Below are 18,122 nucleotides of genomic sequence, written 5' to 3' on the forward strand. Positions count from 1 at the left end.
ACCAGAAGCCTACGCGCTGAGCATGCTCAAAGACGTTGGCGCGGTGGGTGTGGCTCCCCTCTGGCCCAACCGCCGCCCTTCCCCCCTCTCTTCCCGCGCCCCGCCCACTAGCGCAAAGTCTTAGACGCGCATGCGTTACCGTGGCCCGGGAGGCGGAACTGCTGCATCCGGGTACTCGGGAGCCTATGCTGCGTGGTGAGGAGGCTTATGTTCTCTTCATTGAAAGCAGTAAGGTGAGAGATCTTCTCGCGGCGGGGCAACTGGCTCGGGCTTCATGCCGGGCCGGTGCAGGCAGGGTCAGGGTCATTGCCTCCACCCCCTGGGAAGTTGTAGACTCGGGCTGAACCTTCCTGGAGCCTTCGCGACTCCTTCCTGACCTGTGTCCAGAGGCTGGAGAGGGCGACCGCGTGGGGTTCCGCCAGGCTTCGGGACAGCGCCCTTCAGCGGACGTCGGGTTATCTCTGTCAGTGCAGTATTAACTTAGAAAAGGTTGCTCGCGCCCACGTTTTACTAGAGTTTAAGAAAGATGGAGACAGACAATGGGAGACACCCACAGTTGACCTAAAATCTGAGAAGTCAGAATGACGTCCGAGAAGTCAGTTCCGAGGCTTGGTGTTGGGGATTAAACAACTGTGACATTTATTTCCAGGATTTGTAAATAGGATACATCCAAACATACTTACGGTTAATAAAGCATGACAATTGCCTTAAAATAACTTTTCATTGAATAAACTAATCACATCTGTAAATAGAGCCATTCTGAGAGCTTCTTTGCAAGTCAAAAGAGTGGCAGTTTTACAAAAGTTACTTTCTTTGGAGGGGGATACAAATTCACTATTCCCTTGTTCATCTTCACCCCACATTCCCAAACAGGCAAATAAATGGAGGGAATAAAAACCTTATTACAGAATCTGCACCCACCCACGCGATCTGCCTTGGCACTGTCCACAGTATCACAAACATCTCCAAGGCAGCATCACGATGGAAATCATTCTTTTTTTTTTATTTTTTTAAATTTTTTTTTCAACGTTTATTTATTTTTGGGACAGAGAGAGACAGAGCATGAACGGGGGAGGGGCAGAGAGAGAGGCAGACACAGAATCGGAAAAAGGCTCCAGGCTCTGAGCCATCAGCCCAGAGCCCAACGCGGGGCTCGAACTCACGGACCGCGAGATCGTGACCTGGCTGAAGTCGGACGCTTAACCGACTGCGCCACCCAGGCGCCCCACGATGGAAATCATTCTTAAGGAAATGTTTAGAAACATTTTTCTAAATGGCATCACAAGTAAACTGAGAAGACACAGTGCCCATCTGCCAGGAACTTTTGCTGAAAGTTGTCATGAAGCTGTGTGAGTGGATGGAAAAATTAAATGAGTTTCAGATTTGACAAGTGTAAAAAGGATGTGTTCGGGGAAATAATGTGAAACTTACATATAAGATGATGGCATCCCGGGGCGCCTGGGTGGCGCAGTCGGTTGGGCGTCCGACTTCAGCCAGGTCACGATCTTGCGGTCCGTGAGTTCGAGCCCCGCGTCGGGCTCTGGGCTGATGGCTCGGAGCCTGGAGCCTGTTTCCGATTCTGTGTCTCCCTCTCTCTCTGCCCCTCCCCCGTTCATGCTCTGTCTCTCTCTCTGTCTCAGAAATAAATAAATGTTATAAGATGATGGCATCTTAAGCTTTTGGTTATTGAAAAGGACAGGGGTGTAGGAGTCTCTGTAAATGATTCAAAATATCAGTCAAATGTGTGCCCAAAATAAGGGGACCAGAAAAATCCTAGATGTTAACAGTAAGAATATTGGAAACGCAATGGAAAGCATTACCTTGCCCTTGAGCATAATATTGGTATGTTTGTATCTAGAATATGTGTAGTCTACCTGAGTTAAAGTCTGCAAAGAATGTCAGTGTTTCTTTATTTTTTCTAAGCAATATAGTCTTTTCTGATCATCTATCCCCTCACTTGATTCAAAATCCAGTTTTGGTTATCAGTAAAGCATCTTGCAGAGACTTTGTAGGCTAATGCAGGCAGAAATGACATCTCTTGACAATAGCACATCTTGCCATCCAAGAATGTGACACTTTAATACATTTGTTTAAAAATTTTTAGGTCCTTCATTGTGGTAGGCAGATGAATAGCCCCCAAAGATGTCCACACCCTGTTTCCCAGAACTTGTGAATTGGTTACCTTACAAAAGGATTTTTGCAGATGTGATTAAAACTAAGGACCTGGTGATGACATTATCCTGAATTACATACAGGGCTGGGCGAAGTCAGCCCAATCCAATCACAGGAAAGATTCAAAGCCTGAGGATGCCACACCCTTTTGCTGCATCTGAAATGTTGAGGGCTATCTGCAAGGTCTTGAGAAGCCTCTAGGAGCTAAGGTCGGCTCCTAGCTGACTGTCACCAAGGTAACAGAGGTCTCAGTCCCACAACCTCATGGAATTGAATTCTGCCAACACCTGAATGAGCAGGGTGTTGGAGATTTTCCCCTGGTCTCCAAAAGGAACATAGCCCTGCTGACATCTTGACTTTTGCCCGGTGAGACTTCTCACCTCCAGAACTGTAAGATAATAAACTTGGTTTGATCTAAGCCACTGAGCCTGTGGTTATTTGTTACTGAAGCAATAGAAAACTAATACTTCCACTGAAATTTTATAGCTTTTTTCATCCACATCTTGCTCTTGTCTTGCTAGGTGTATTCTGAAATATTTTAATGGTATTTGCAGATTGTGAATAGAATCCTTTTTTTACAGGTTCATTTTGTTTCATGTACATAACACCTAACCAAATTTTTACACCCAATATGAAAGATTTTTTTCACTTGATAGGTAAATTCAACTCATTTACACTTATTAGAGTAGCTGCAATATGACATCACTTCAGTAGTGTATCTTATTTATTTTACTTTGCTTTTTTTTTCTCACTTTTTCCCATTTTATTTTGCCAGCCTGATCAAATTTCTTCTTTTTCCTCCCTCCCACTATTCATTTAGAGGTTCTGCAATGCTTTACCATGCCATTACTGGTTTCCTGGCTACCTTTTTTTTTTTTTTTTTTAATCTCTACCAAACATTTAAACCTGTTCCTCCTGCCCTCCTGTCTCCTTCCACAAATATTTATAGAATGTTTATTGTATTAGATGCAGTTAGGTAGGTTAAGAAAAATTTAGTGGCTCTCCTACTAAAATTAAATTTTTTTCATTATTTAAAAAAAATTTTTTTTTAATGTGTATTTAGAGAGAGAGAGAGCACCAGCTGGGAGGGGCAGAGAGAGAAGGAGACACAGAATCTGAAGCAGGCTCCAGGCTCTCAGCTGTCAGCACAGACACAACACGGGGCTTGAAGTCACAACGTGAGATCATGACCTGAGCCACAGTCGGACGCTTGACCGAGTGAGCCACCCAGGTGCCCCTTTCATTAATTTTCATGACGGCTAATTTTGTAACAAATGAGAAAATCCAAAGATATACAAAATAAAAGCTAATAATCCATTCCTTGGAGATATGGCATCCTCCAAAAGAGGTCCCCATTATTTTGCCCATAAATTAGAGGTAACCAATGTTAACAGTTAGCAAGCACCGTTGTGGATTTTTAGGAGTCTGGGCTCATTCTAAACAAATTTATTTAAAACTTGCTTTTATAACCAATAGTCTTTAAGATAAATCATATAGGTCTAATTTTTTTCTATTTATCAGCTGTATAATATTCCAGAGTCTGGAAATACCAGAAATTAATATTCTATCCCCTATTGCTTATTCACGGACAGTCATGTGGTATCCAGTTTTTCCACCACTGAAAACTACGCCTTGGAACCAATGTTGGATTCTGAAAACAGCAGTGGTAGCAGAGCTCCTCTGAATGCTCCTACTCCATGCTTTTAAGGTCAACAGAGCTATGTTCAGGATACAGCCTGGAGCAGCTGATTGCAATGAAGACCCCAGCCCTATCTGAGGAGTCACTTCCAAGATACATGACATCGTAGCTCAGGTGTAAACTCAGCTCTCTCCGACCAAGAGGATCAGAGGAGCTTTCAACCAAGGCGGCTCATCTAAAGAGTGAGCTGCAAAGAGGAAAAAGTGCAGAGTGATTGTGACACAGAAGAAGACCTATCCATTGACCTTACATCACAGACGAGTTGACATCAGACATCTCTGTTGTTAGAGCTGCTGTAGAATGGTTGCGAATAGTCACCAGTGCAGCATTCAAGGTAAGTAACATGAAGATCAATAAACTCCAGTCTGATGTGACATTCCTTCTAGTATGTCCCAAGGAACTCCTGCCATTGGTTCAGCCATCACCCATGTGGGCTCATGCCTCCACTGCCTACAATTACTGAGCCGCGCTATGGCTGAGCTGTTACTCCTACAGCTCCTCCTGATGACTATGTCTCAGGTTGGTAGCTCTGGCCTGGAAATATCACACTTATAATGCTGTTTAAGAGGCACCCCTCGATATATCCAGCTTATATCTGTTTCCTGCCATGAAGACTTACCACATGAGGATGTTATCTGTGACATCACCACGGAAGCTTCTGCCTCTGTCCCCATGGCAGCCGCCATAGAGAGGTGTTAGGGATTCTGTACTGTCATTTGGCTTTGAAGAAGCCAGGAAAGCAAGCGACCAGCACACAGATCCAGATGTGTATCTGCCAATATCATTCCCAATAACCCACAAAGGTGCAATTACTAGTGGTGTTATTACAGTATAAGGACTGATGGGTGCCTAGCTAAGAATGTAACATTTGTGTCCATGCCTAATGGCCGCCTATATCACTCGTTTGAGAGTTACTCCATTCCACACAGCAATATAACTCTTCAGTGCACACCTTGCTCACCAGGGTGCTGCTACTTAATCAGACAAGCTGTCTCAGCCATTCTCCCCTGAATGTCAGAGGAACCATAATTAACCATATGTGGATTATGTTACATGACCTTCACAAGGAATTTGACTTCAATAATGGCACATCATGGGAGGCAAAGTAACTAGAGAATGTCAACTGGTCCAGAATGGAAAGAGGCAAAGTACTGCACAAGGCTACACTACCCATGCTGTAAAAGACTTCCTTTTCAAAGGTTACATATCACGCAGTCTACTGTATGCCTGCTCCCCCAAGTCCTTTCACAGCCTTTACGTGACCATGCTCGATTTTTGCGACCTTGGCTCAACAACCAATCCCAGCTACTGTCTCAGGAGACTCAGCACTTGTCTGGCCCTGTGTAAAGATGAACTATTCTGTCTTCAACCCAACAACAACTGACCTTTACTTCAAGGTACAATGCAGTGAAGCCATGATGCTTTACCAGTGGAACAGGATCTTTTACAGCGCTTTGCCTTCCAGAGACAAAGGATGACACATATCAAGCAGTCTGGCCAATAAAACACATGTTCTTGGAGTAGTCACCCCAGCCATTGCCCCCGTTTTCAACAACCATTTCATCAAAGCACATTAATGGGTAAGTTTTTACTGGGAGACATCCATCAGGATCTTATAGTAAGGTCTCATGTGCTGGATCCATTGTATTATGCAATTGGACCTAAAGCCGATTTCTCTGGAATATTCCATGCATCTCATGATGAGTGCACCCACTTCAATAGTACTTTTTGGCACATTAGATTACCTGAATTTCCTTTCCTCTGTCCACAAGCCTGGCTTGGGAAATTGACCTCATGGACAGCTTGGCTGGGTAGGATTTTAAACCAAAGTCACATGCCACTTTAAGTACTGGCACTTTTACCGTTATATGATAAAATCCCAAAAGTGGAATTGCTGACACTTCAATGTATAGAATTGCTGGGTCATTATATTGTACACCTGAAACGAATATCACACTGTATGTTAATTATACTCGAATAAGCAAAAAGAATGAATTTTGGGGTTAAAGGGTCTATGTGATTTAATATATTGCCATATAATTTCCCAAGAGGTTGTCACAACATAGGAGAGAAAGCCATTCTAACACCCCAGACCAAGTTCATTTTCCCCATTAGAGGTTATCCTATTTTCCTGTGCCTCGTTATTATTAGGATTTATCACAATTGTAATAATTAGTTTTAATTCATTTTGTATCATTTTCCTGGTAGAACATAAATTACATAAGGACAGGCTTGTTTTTATTGAACTCCATCATTCCAGACAGTGCACTGCATATAGTAGGCACTCAGTGTTTACTGAATACACAAATGAAACAGAATCTCAAGTAAGTCTTGAAGGATATGCAGAGGGAAAGAAAGGGACTATTCTAGAGAAGAACAAAGGTCTTAGAAAAATCTCAGAAATGGAAATGTCCATTTTATTATTTGGGGACAAAGTAAGTGACCTTGGCTAGAGCACAGAGTTTGTGGTGGGGAGTTTTGAGAAGATAAAACTGGAGAGTAAATAGGTAAATAGCTGTACTTAATTGGATTGGAAAGAAGAAATACTTGCAGGATTTGAGGAATAAAAATCAAAAGGCTTTTAGTTACATATGCTCTCCTTAAACAAATACTTAAAACAGTCAGCTATACTACAAAAAGCATAATCCCACATCTTATTATGCACTATAGAATACAACGATAAAATACTGTCTTTAATGAACACATTTAGCTTCCTTTCTACAACTTCCAGAATCCTCTGTCATGACAAATTAATTTACTAGAGGAATGTTAAACTCTTTATTTTTCCTTGACATTCTGAAAAGATCTTGATTAAAACTACATGAGGGGCGCCTGCATGGCTCAGTAGGTTAGGTGTCCAACTCTTGATGTCGACTCAGGTCTTGATCTCGGGGTCATGAGTTCGAGCCCTGCATTGGGCTCCACGCTGGGTGTGGAGCCTACTTTAAACACACACACACACACACACACACACACTACAGGAAACAACAGGGCATAGAGGACACTGACGATAGTAATTTCTATGGCATAGTGGTAATGAAAACCAGTAGGCTCAATAAAAAATGTGGGAAAAGAGGCGTCAAGATAGGTTTAGATAAATTAAACAACTCTTGAAATTGAAATGCAATGTACTTACCAGAACACTCATCCTTTTAAAGTATACAATCCAGTGGCTTTTAGTATATCTACAATGTTGTGCAATCATCACCACTAATTCAAGAACTTTTTTGTCACCCCCAAAAGATATCCCCTACCCATTGGTAATTGTACCTCATCCCCCTCCTTCCCCAGTCCCCAGCAACCAGTAATTTACTTTCCGTTTGTATGGATTTACCTATTATGGACATTTCATATAAAAGGAATCACGTGACGTGTGGTCTTTTGTGTCTGGCTTCTTTCAGTTTAGCATGTTGTAGCATGTGTCCATACTCCATTCCCTATTATGGCTGACTAATATTCCATTGTAGGGATATACCACATTTTGTGGAGGGTTTTTATTATATTTTTTTCACATTTTGTTTATCCATTCATCAGTTAATGGACATTGGGTTGTTTCTACTTTGGGGCTATTTTGAATAAAGCTGCTATGAGCATCCATGTACAAATTTTTGTATGAACATATGTCTGCAGTTCTCTTGGGTAAATACCTAGGAGTGGAATTGCTGGGTCACTTGAGAATGCTATGTTTACCTTTTTGTGGGATTGTCAGACTGTTTTCTACAATGGCTGCTCCATTTTACATTCCCACCAGTATTGTATGAGGGTTCCAATTTCTCTACATCCTTGCCAACACCTTATATTTTCTCTCTTTTTAATTACAGGGGGTATGAATTTAGAGGAGATTTACTGTAAAGAGAAAAAAAGAATTGGGGTGGTGGCTAGGGAAGGTGGTTGAATCAAGCTTTTGTTTGTTTGTTCATTTGTTTTAAGAGGGGCCATATTATAGTGTATTCATATACTGATGGAAATAATCTAGTAGAAAGGAGAAAATGGATGATGTGGGAGAGAGACTGGACAGTTGTGGGGACCACATCATTGAGAAGGAGTGAGGATAGGTCTGGTGAACAAGTGGAGGATCTGGCCTTACATGGGAACACAGACAGTTTATCCAACATAAAAGGTAGTGCTATGGTCTGAATGTTTGTGCCCTCTCCATTCATGTGTTGAAATCTACCCCCCAAAGTGATTGAATTAGGAGGTGGGGCCTTTGGGAGGCTATTAGGTCATGAGAGTAGAGCCCTCATGATTGGGATTAGTGCCCTTCTAACAGAGACCCCAGAGAGATCCCTCACCCCTCCATCAAGTGAGGACACAGTGAGAAGTCAGCAGTCTATAACCCATAGGTCTTCACCAGAACCTGACCATATGGCCACATGATCTTGGACTTCCAGCCGTCAGAACAATGGGAAGAAAATTTTTGTTATTGTAAGCCACCCAGTCTGTATGACCTAGGACAGGTGGGAAGGCAGAGCATGACTACAGCTGGAGGTAGGATAGCTCGGTGGTGAACACTTGTGGAAATCCCCTTGAGATTTTACCCCCTTAGCTGAGATTGAAGAGAGGCAGGAGATACTAGGGTCTGAAGAGAAAGGAGAAGGGCCAGCACAGTCATCTAGGGTGACACTGACTAGACATAATAGGACAGTGAGGCATCATTCAAACCCACTTGAATTTGTGATCATTAGTTTAAAATGAGACCAGTCAGTATTTTCCCCAGCATCTGATCTTCTCTTACCATATTAGAAGTTTTCAGTATTTAAATGAATGAATAAATAGAGTTAATATTGAGTTTATATTACATGCACAAAATACACTTTTTAATTTGCTACTTCTCTGTTAATTGGAACTGGTTCCTGCTAGATTTTATTAAAATTAACGACTTAAGATAATAGCAAAGAGTAGCACACCCTGGTTCAGTTTTTCTGTTCAAGGTAATTAGAATAAGCAAAGATTTTATTTTAGTGCTGTTATTTCTCTTGAGGGTAATGTTGCTGAATAAAAAAAAAAAATAAGAATGTGAAACTGACTAGTTTTGAATCTTTCCATCTACATATTTTTTTCAGAAAAGGAGAAGAGAAGTAAATGGTAACTTCTTTAAGGATCTGGGATTCTCTAGAAATTCCTAGAATTCTGAATTATGCTTCATCATCCATTCATTTATTCAGTCAAAAGACGTTTCTCAGTATTTCCTCTTTTACCAGTTACACGAAAAATGAGACTAAATTAACTAATTTTTTTAATGTTTATTTATTTTTGAGAGGGAAGGAAGGGTAGAGAGAGGGAGACACAGAATTCAAAGCAGGCTCCAGGCTCTGAGCTGTCAGCACAACTGACAGGGGGTTTGAACCCATGAACCGTGAGATCATTACCTGAGGTGAAGTCGGATGCTTGACCAACTGAGCCACCCAGGCACCCCCAAAATGAAACTAAATTAAATATGATTCCTACCGTGAAGTACATCACAGGCATCTGGATATTACACTGTTTTTAGAAAAGGCAGATACACTTTTATTTCAACCAATTCTTTTAGAGAACTTGGTTCTATGTAGCATCACAGAAAATTAGCACTGATAAAGAATGTCATGAAATTTATAAAGTAAAAATTTCAAAGACATCAATAAGTTTACTTCCTTTATATTTTAAATCTTTCTGGGAGGATCTCTACTTGTTTAACTGTCAACAGTGTACTCCTAAAGACTGCTTTGTCACAACCACAATCATGTGCTTCATGGAATCTTAATGAGAATATACTATTACAGTCTTAAGATTTTTATACTTTCCTTTTTGAAGAGCCTTTCAAAGAATCAACGGTTTTGTGAACCTAGTAGTGTCTGTGTTTCAGACTTTCATGGAGTCCAAGGGCAGAAGCCCATAATCATTTGGCCGCAGGACACACAGATGGACGGTGTGTGGCAGTGTTTAAATGCTGATGCCACAGTTCCACACTGCAAATGCATCCCACGATATTTTTCTCTTGCTCTGTCACAGTGTGTTTGCCAAACAGGACATGGAAAATGAATAGGCAGTTTTCTTGCACAATTCTTAATAAACGGTCAAAATGAACTCCATTGCTTAAGAAAAGCATAAACACAATTTAGTCCCCGAACATGCCTGTATATAGGTTGTTACTGTGGGGGAACCCTGGTATTAGTACCCAAGTATTATTTTCATTGAAAATTCTGAAAGATCAAGATTCTTTTTTCCAATAATCCTTAAAAAATAAAAATAAAAATGAACACGCTATCAAATTATCAAAGTTTCACTTTTATAACTAAGAATTATAGATTAAAAAATTTGTGAATTTATTTTTCTGGGACTTTTAAATTATGAGCATTATTTGAATGAAAGAGAACCAATTTATTGATTTTTTTTTTTTTTTTTTTTTGTCTTCACGCCCAGTGCAGAGTCCAATGCGGGGTTGAACTCAGGACCCTGAGATCAAGACCTGAACTGAGATGCTGAGATCAAGAGTCAGATGCTCAACTGACTGAGGCACCCAGTCGCCCCTCTATTGTTTAAAACTGAAATACAGTTTTATTTTATGGATTTTTTTCCTCATATAGTACATAAAATAATGAATTTGATGCCACTCCCCAAAACATGAGGGGGGGGGGTGTACCTTCCTTATTATCCTTCACATTCTAAAGTGATTAATATCTTCACTCATGGTGATTGATTTCAGACTAGGTAGTGTAAACAACAGAAATTTATTTTCTTCCACAGCTTTGGAGGCTGGAATTTCAAGTGCAAGGTGCTGGCAGGGTTAGTTTCTGGTGAGGCCTCTCTTTCCTAGCTTGCAGATGGTTAGCTTGTCACTGCGTGCTCACGTGGCCTTTTCTGTGAGCATGTGTGCCCCGGGTGTCTCTTCCTCTTCTTATAAGGACACCAAGTCCTATTGGATGGGGGCCCCACACTTGTGACCTCATTGAACCTTAATGACTCCTTTAAAGGTCTTATCTTCAAATATTCAGGTTGGGGCTCCAACATATGAATTGGGAGAGGGGGACACAATTTAGTCCATAACAGATTTGGTAGAAAGATAATTTTAATTTGTGGTTATTGTCTTTGTATATAAACTTTCTCAGTATTTCTCTGCCTTTCAAATACACTATCATAAAGACTGAGAAAATGTGATTCCTTATTTCCCACATTGCCATTCCATCCCAGTTTATTATAATAAAGATAGGTCTATTCAGTGCTCAGTGTATTCCAGGAACTGCCCCAGATTCTGGGACATATCCATGAAAGAACCAATGCCCCTGTTCTTAGCTCATAATGTGACCAGACCTTTAGAAATTCAGAAAATTGCTACCTTCAAAGACATCTAGCAGTTCAGGAGTCCCAGACTGTGAACTTTTTAAATTATTTTTTTAATGTTTATTTGGCGGGGGGGGGGGGGGGGGGGACAAAGAGAGAGGGAGACACAGAATCCAAAGCAGGCTCCAGGCTCTGAGCTGTCAGCACAGAGCGTGACATGGGGCTCGTACTTACAAACAGCAAGATCATGACCTTAGCCAAAGCTGGACGCTTACCCTACTGAGCCACCCAGGCACCCCTGAGCTACCTTATTTAACAACTCAACTTGCTTGTTTAAAAAAAAAAAGTATTTTATTCATTAATTAACTTACTCAGCCAATGTTTATTGAGTGTTAACTTTGAGCCTAAGGTATAGCAATAAACAAATTGGATAAAGTATCTGGTGTGATGAAACTTGTATTTTCATGGAAGAGACAGACAATAAGCAAATAAAGAATATAATGTCAGGTAGTGATAAGTATTTTGAAACAAAGCGAAGGTGAAAAGATGGCTTGTGGGGGAGACTGCTCTGCAAGATAGGGTGTGAGGACTGCCTCTCTTAACAGGAAACATCTGAGCAGAGACTTGAAAGGAGTGAAGGAGCTCACTGTGCGTGGGGGATGAACGTTCCCAGTAGAGAGGCCAAGTGCAAAGACTCTAGGGCAGGAGCACGGGGTATTTCAGGGTCTGCAGCCAGTGCAACTGAGCCAGGGGGTAAAGTAGTTAAGTGATGGTACTGCTGAGGTGGCCAGGAGCTAGCGCATGAATGCTCTTGTAGGATTTTATTCTCCAAGATGAGAAGCCATTGAAGCATTGGAGAACAGAAGTCGTAGAATCTTATATTTTAAACCCTCTCTGGCTGCTCTATGGAGAAAAGATGGGGGAGTGGAGGCCTAAGATAAAGCAGGGAGACCACTGAGTGCTTAGAGTGAGAAATGATGGTGGCTTGCACTAAAATGATAGCATGGAGGTGGTGTGCGTGTGTGTGCGTGTGCGCATGCGCATTTAAGGTAATCACAGCAGGTGTTACTATAACTGGTAATTTTTTTTAACGTTTATTTATTTTTGAGAGACAGAGCATGAGCGGGGGAGGGACAGAGAGAGAGGGAGTCACAAATTCCAAAGCAGGCTCCAGGCTCTGAGGTGTCAGCACAGAGCCTGACGCAGGGCTTGAACTCACAGACTGCGAGATCATGACCTGAGGCAAAGTTGGACGCTTAGCCAACTGAGCCACCCAGGTGCCCCCTGATTGGTAATTTTTAATCACAAAATGTTACACATAAGAAATCATCAACACCTACAATATTCATGACCGGTACTCCTCAAACCTGTCCATCAAAAACAAGGGAAGTCTGAGAAACTGTCACAGCTACTACATATTAACCTTATTCTTAGGGCATTTTCAACTACAGTAACTCTGTGAAGAGCACTTTAGCTTCCTCTTCTAACCCCAACAAGAGGTAGTGCTACTCAAAGTCAATCTGTTAAAGACTTAGAGACAGAGAGATTGAAGAAAACTGAGCTATCGCAGTCATCCTCCGAGGGAACGGTCTCCAAGTTTTTCGTGATTCGCTTTCGGACAGGCTAAAGTTACCAGGAGAACTGGGGCTAACCCACATCTACTTCCATTTCAATTCTCATTCCATTATCCATATGGATTGAACTTTAAAACATTGTAAACTTGAACTTCAGTAAGATATTGAGAATTTTCCAGACACCATCGTTGTACAAGTTGGCTTTGGTATCTCACGGGCATGGGTGATAACCCATAGTATAAGTTTAACTGCAAAGTTGGAAACTTAAACTTTAGCAAGTTATTAGACGTTTCTGGATAGAGGTGCAGGGTTTTGTGGGTTCTGCTGTCCCGTAGGCGCTGGTGCTAACTGGCAGTATTTGGCTAAGTCTTTGTGCATGCGGTTTTCTTCAGGAGTTCTCTGTTGCCTATAAAATAATATCACATCTAAGATTTGCTTCAAAAGAACCCAGTGAGGAGGGTTGGATACGTGTATAGATGAAACAAGATTGGCCAAGCGTTGATAGTTGTTGAAGCTACATGATGAGCAGATGAGGGTCTATTATCCTGCAATATGTACTTCTGTGTATGTCTGGAGTTTTCCGTTATCAAAAGTTTAAAAAAATATAATTATTATTTACATTATAAAAGACAAGCCTGGTGAGTAATAGGATCTAGCTAGCAATAAAGTGATGAAGGGAAGGGCAGGTGGCACAGCTTGTAGATTGTTCTTTTTTCTACACCGTCTTCTTGTAGGTCAGCATATGCGGACATAGCTCAACTACGCAACACTACCCCTGGAAGCTTCAATATCACAACCTCACTTCTGGCTCTAAGGTCTTATACACATCTCCATCCCCAACTATGAGGTTTCTTCATAGGCAAGAACTGGTTTGCAGGGATGAAGGCAATAAGAAGCCTCTGACTTATTCAATCTTCTATTATAAGGGTGAGACTTTTATGGCCTCGGGTTTTCAGGGGTACCGTGGAAGCGGTTTAGAAGGATCAATCTGAATTTTAATGGGTTTGACACTTCTGATTTTTTCCCCCACATCTGTGAAAAAGGCCCACAGAGTAGCAGGGATTTCAGAGAGATCTATAGCATCTACACTTCCATCGAATTTAATAGTCTCCTCAGGACAATCAATTTGGACTTGGAGAACACATCATGCTTCAGTGTCTGATGAGTCTGGAAACTCTATCTCTCCTGAGGAAAATTTTATGTGGCCTCCTAATATAGAAAGCAGGTCTCTACCTAGGAAATTCACAGGGGCAGTATCACATAATAGAAAGGTATGACTCAGAGAGAGGGCCAAGGGTAACAGCTATGGGTTCCAGTAAGGGAACTCTTTGAACTTGACTAGAAACTCCCACCACAAAGATATTTTTATTACTCCAAGGTAGTTCTTCATGCATAATGGTAGGGTTTAAAGGAAATAGAGTTGCTCCGGTATCTATCAACAAGGTAGAAATTTCTCCATTTAAGTTTAGGTTAATTTTCCCTGATGATTTAAGGGATTATTGAAGTAGCTTACCAGGCAACTTCTCAGAGCTCTATCAGTGTTGACAGTTATCACCAGAATCTGGGAGCTGAGGGCACTCTCTTACAGGGCAACTGGATTGTTTAACAGGCGCTCTATTTAAAAGTGGGCAATTCTTTTTCCAATGTCTCTTTTGATTACAGTATTGACAGGAATCTCTGTCAACTTGAGGCAAGATCCCTTGAAGTTAGGTCAGGGTCCTCATAATTGTTGCAGCTGTAGGACCATGACTTTATTTGTTTGATAACCTTTTTTCTGTTCTATTATTCTTTCAAAATATTCCACAAGAGGTTGAAGGTCTGGGAGAGGAGTGATGTCCCATTGGAAATGGGACACGTTCCACAAATCATTTGTGTCCCACAAATTTGTGGGACACGTTCCACAAATCATTGAGGTCTGCGTGAAGCCCATTAACAAAATGGGCACACAGGGCAAAACTAGCCCCAGAGTCTTTTGTGGCCAGGGTGTTGTCTAAATACTAACTCTAAATAAATTCAGAAGTCTGCCACTGGCTCATCCTTTTTCTGTTTCCAGGGTTGTATGCGGCCCAGTATGTTCTCATAGGAAAAACTTTGAGAACTGCTTCTTGAAGCAGTTGACTCATTTTTTTCCTCTTTTTATTTATCTCTGGAAGCATGTTTGGTGGGATCCTCAAACTCTTAGGTAGGGACTTTCCAATATAGTTCTTGAAGCCATTTTTAAGCATCTTTTGGACTCACTATCATGCTAACGAACTAGTAAAAATCAGGTAGTCCAGGATCACAGGCACCAAGAAAATGTTTCAATTCTTCTGTCTTTTTAGTGTTGTCCTTTTTAGATTCTGGAAAATCATTTACAATGGCTCAAAGTTTGGTTTGAGAACACAGTTTAACTTCTGCTGAGGCTAAAGATCCCTGGTTCATTAGAAGGTCTTATCTTAGGACGTCTAATATTTAAGGGGCTTGGAGGGAAAGGGTAAAAGATAAAAGTGGTTAGTGGGTTCAGAATAATCAGGTAAAGGAGGATAAAGAGGAGCAGAGGGATTAGCTGGAGGTTGCTTAAGTCTCTCATGTCAGAGGTTTGCCCTTGAGGTTTTCATTGGCTTGTTGTAATGATTCCTCTAGAGTTTATATTTTTAAATTTAATTCTATTCTATTCTATTCTTTTTTATTATTTAAACATTTTTTTGTGTTTATTTATTTTTGAAAGACGCAGACAGAGCACGCTCAGGGGAGGGGCAGAGAGAGAGAGGTAGACACAGAATCTGAAGCAGGCTCTAGGCTCCGAGCTCTCAGCACAGAGCCCAATGTGGGGCTCAGATTCACAAACTGTGAGATCATGACCTGAGCCAAAGTCGGACAATCAACCAACTGAGCTACCCAGGCACCCTTCTATTCTTTTTTAAGTAAGCTCTATACCCAACATGGGACTTGAGTGCACAACTCCAAGATCAAGAGTCATATGCTCTATGCACTAAGTAAGCCAGGCCCCCCTAGGGAGTCTATTTTAGAGTCATTTTGTCTTTTGGAGGCCTCCATACCAAACAAGGAATACATTCTATTGTTGTTGCAAGGTTCAGGATCATCTCTTTCAGGAGTATCCCTACTAAGTATCCCTATCCTTAAGATAGGTGGACTATCTTATTGACTATCTTACTTAAGTTAAAGGTCCCCCAAAGTGGCCACTGTAACTGCAAGTTATCCTATATAGAATGCACCCATTTTTCCAAAAGGCACAAGATCCTGGTTATTAAGTGAATATACATATAGGAAGTAGGAGTTTTTGAAAGAAGTAGGGAAAGAGTTTTAGGCCAATTGGAATGAATCTTTGCCATAGAGTCTCTAAAATGGCTGTATCTATAGGGATCTCAAGAATTTTACTCCTGTCTAGAAACTCAAGGAATCATGGGTTTTCCCCCCTTACAGACAGAAGGGTAACCAAGAAACTGGAACAAAACATAGATATGCACAATAAAGTCAGAGAGCTGAAAACACAAAGAGAATGGAGCTCTGATCCAGGAGAGACTTACCTGGAACTCCGTGGTTGGTGAGAAAGCAGTGAGAACAATGGGCTCGGTAGGTACTGGCACCCGGTTACTTACCACCCTTGGGGCTCTTCAGGGGACTAGTTCAGATCCCACTTCTGACACCAGAAACTGTCAAAAATAAAATCAGATCAAATTAAAATGTTGAGTTTATCATACATACAAGAAAAAAGTTCACAAAGTGGGAGACTTCAAACAAAAAATGGCAAGAACTTCAAAGGTATGTTATTACAGGATGCTTATAATAGGAGACTGGGGAAGTTGTTTAACTTTGCAATGATGGATTATTACAATGGGGGTTTCCTGACAGCAGGGGATTGGTTAAGAGTGATTATCTTACACCATTTTAAAAGAACAATTTAAGTTTTGTTTATGATTATCAGAGGCATTTACAAGACATAGCCTAAATTAAAATTCACAAGCCTAGTATCCATTTTATTTCAACAGACCAATTTAGCTACAAGGCCCTTCCTTATCTCCTCAACCAAAAGTAATTATTTGGTGGTTCTCTTTAGCAAAAGATAATTGGTACTGAGGGGGTAAAATCCCAAAGAGAATCCACTTAAAACAAGGACCAAAATTCCATAATTAAGAAGGATAAAAGGACTGATTTAGGGACAGCCAATGTTGGACAAAACTAAAACAAACCAAAACAGACACACACACACACACACACACACACACACACACACACACACACACCATAATAGAAAATAATTATACACAAGTATTATAACTTTAACATAAAAATATGAAAGACTTGAAAATATATGTTCCATTCTTTATCTTTCAGTTACATAAATGCTATTATTTAAATAGGAATAGTTAACAATTAGTAATAATAGGACTAATTAAACAAATAACATATGAAAAACATGTAACAATATTTTTATTGTCTCCTCTAATACAAGTTAATTAACTTTTTAAAAATAATTTGAATATTTAAATTTTGAAGGTTATATTGATCTTTATTCTTTTTTTAAACATTTTTTTAAGTTTATTTATTTATTTTTAGAGAGAGAGAATCCCAAGCAGGCTCCACACTGTCATTGTGGAGCCCTATACAGGGTTTGAACTCATGAACCTTCAGATCATGACCTGAGCCAAAATCAAGAGTTGGGATACTTAACTAACAAAGCCACCCAGATGCCCCTAATCTTTATTCTTAAGATGCAAAAATATGTGACTTTTTAAAAGGAGAAACTAAATTCAATAGGATTAACTAAACAGACATTGCTATTCTTTTCATTTTTTAGTGTTTGTTTGTTTATTTATTTTGAGAGAGAGAGAGAGAGAGAGCAAGCATGAGCAGGGAAGGGAAAGAGAGAGAGGTCAAGAGAAAGAATCCTAAGCAGGCTCCACGCTGTTAGTGCAGAGCTCAATGTGGGGCTCAATCTCACGAATAAGGAGATCATGACCTGGGGTGAAATCGAGAGTCAGACGCTTAACCAACTGAGCCACCTGGGTGCACCAGACGTTGCTATTTTTATTAAAAAATAAAATATGCAATGGCATATTTCTTTCTATCTTGTAATTCAGGATATTTTTATTCTTTCAGTTTCCTTTTCCAATAATACTTCTTAAACTGCCTGCAGACTTTAGAACGCCCTCCTTTTCTTTTATGTAGTGGTAAAACTGAATACAATGAAACGTAAAATCATCTTGACTTGCAACTGTGCTCTTATCAAACCCACATTACACTGATTCCTGGTGTCAGTCCAATGTGATTGCATCAACTGAAACAGCTTCTCAACAAACATATTTGAGCATGGTACACTTAGGATCTTACTTACTAGCAACAGCAGGTTTTTAGGCTTGTAGGAGTTTGTTTCCAGCTCTCCCAAAATGTCCATCCACATTTATCTATAGGCTTCTTTT

At 40.6% G+C, this 18,122-nt stretch overlaps 1 long non-coding RNA gene across 1 annotated transcript; it reads left to right on the top strand.

Moving 5' to 3' along the window:
- The first annotated feature begins 54 nt into the window (after positions 1 to 54).
- On the top strand, positions 55 to 11,566 carry LOC147577845 (uncharacterized). The gene is made up of 3 exons (XR_015254542.1): positions 55 to 233; positions 3,765 to 5,451; positions 10,271 to 11,566. It is a non-coding gene; the product is annotated as an uncharacterized LOC147577845 (long non-coding RNA).
- The last annotated feature ends 6,556 nt before the right edge of the window (positions 11,567 to 18,122 follow it).

This window comes from Puma concolor, chromosome C1 (genome assembly GCF_028749965.1).
Source record: "Puma concolor isolate L17-30 chromosome C1, mPumCon1.1.hap2, whole genome shotgun sequence".
NCBI lineage: Eukaryota > Metazoa > Chordata > Mammalia > Carnivora > Felidae > Puma > Puma concolor.